Source organism: Fundulus heteroclitus, unplaced genomic scaffold, assembly GCF_011125445.2.
Source record: "Fundulus heteroclitus isolate FHET01 unplaced genomic scaffold, MU-UCD_Fhet_4.1 scaffold_41, whole genome shotgun sequence".
NCBI lineage: Eukaryota > Metazoa > Chordata > Actinopteri > Cyprinodontiformes > Fundulidae > Fundulus > Fundulus heteroclitus.
This window is the reverse complement of record NW_023396824.1, coordinates 108724-110444: the sequence shown is the minus strand read 5'-3', so window position 1 is coordinate 110444 and position 1721 is coordinate 108724. Positions and strand designations below refer to the sequence as shown.

The 1721-nt window shown below is 40.2% G+C and overlaps 1 long non-coding RNA gene across 1 annotated transcript; it reads right to left on the bottom strand.

Moving 5' to 3' along the window:
- Positions 1-795: 795 nt before the first annotated feature.
- On the bottom strand, positions 796-1517 carry LOC118560279. The gene is made up of 3 exons (XR_004929240.1): positions 1372-1517; positions 1114-1172; positions 796-831 (listed from the first exon to the last, which is right to left on the bottom strand). It is a non-coding gene; the product is annotated as an uncharacterized LOC118560279 (long non-coding RNA).
- Positions 1518-1721: the final 204 nt, after the last annotated feature.

Genomic DNA, 1721 nt, shown 5'->3' with positions numbered 1-1721 from the left:
CAGTAGGGAGGCCCAGACGTCCCTCTCCCCAGCCACTTGGGCCAGCTCCTCAGGAGGAATCCCAAGGCGTTCCCAGGCCAGCCGGGAGACATAGTCCCTCCAGCGTGTCCTGGGTCTTCCCCTGGGTCTCCTCCCGGTGGGACGTGCCCGGAACACCTCTCCAGGGAGGCGTCCAGGAGGCATCCTGACCAGATGCCCGAGCCACCTCAACTGGCTCCTCTCGACGTGGAGGAGCAGCTGGCTCTTGGGACATTTATTTATTTCTGTATTTATTTTTAATTATGGAAGACTTGGTCCTCCATACATGTCAAGGTTGTAACATTCAGTTTAATCACCAGCTGTTATAAAATAAAAGTAAATAAACAAGGTCTTCTTACGCTGTTTTGTGTTATTTTAAACGCCAAGATAAACTGTCTTTTTCCAACTTTTGTCACTAAAGCCTGACAAATAAAAGTAAACCACCAAACACAGTACTCCAACACGTAGTGTGTATTTATGATTTTACATTGCTGAAATAAGAGGATGGAAACTGGCTGATAGCAGGGCACAAAAATGAAGACTTCCTGAAAAGACGAGAGTGTAGACTTCCTGGTAAATCCCTTTGTAATGTAAAATATGACAGATTACTGGATTAATGACATTTCTAGTAAACTACATGCTATCACCATAACAATTTTGGAGAATTTGGAAACAGTTGCTCTTTATTTACCAAAGTTATGGGGGGAGGAGAGGAGAGAATGGATATTTCAGCTGCCTGAAAGAGCGTTTGTAACGGTTGTAGAAAGAATCACACCAGAATCACTCTGGAATCAGCTCTGCGTTGTTTTATTCCTGTTTAAAACAAGATTACAGTCAGCACAGTTCTTGGGCTCTGGCTTTCCCACGCACACCTCTCCCCAGCGCAACTTGGCGCGAACTCAGATAGGACTGTTTAAAACAAACCAAAATTGTCTGACATTCACAAATAATAAAGTAAAATGTCAAGACAATTAAAAATAATCTGCCCATTGGTTACAATTGAATTGTTATTGAATCAATAACAGAAAGAATTTCCCATTACAATATGAAAATACACAAATACATTAATATAACATTTTGAAGCAACTCACATACCTGTTTAAAACAAGATTACAGTCAGCACAGTTCTTGGGCTCTGGCTTTCCCACGCACACCTTAACCAATCAAAGGAACAAAAATAACCACATTGGTACAATAGGCTAAATAAATGTAATTAACGTGGGAATTAAATACCCAGTATAGTGCTGCGCTTAACATAAACAGTTGGGGAACAACATATAACTCCTGAGTTTGACAAACATACTTTTTAAGACATTTTGAATATACAAACAGAAGACAGCTTTGTACGCTTACCTCTCCCCAGCGCAACTTGGCGCGAACTGAAGAGGGCAGCGCGAACACACAGGATATGACGTAGAAACAGGAAACAAGAAAATAAAAGCTTCTCCGCCAAAATAAAATACAATTCCAGAACTAAGAAAAGCAAATAAAAATGTTTTGAGAAGGTTCATAAAATAAAATAAAATATAAATAAATAAAATTAACTCGGCTACATACTCCCCCCTGAACTTCTCAAAACAGTCACAGGTCAGATTGGAAGCAGCATACAAGATAACATCAGCTAAACTTAGCTATACTTCTTTGATAATCACCATGCACCCAAGGGTTTCTACATGTCGATAGAAAAGTGGCATTAAGTAGTT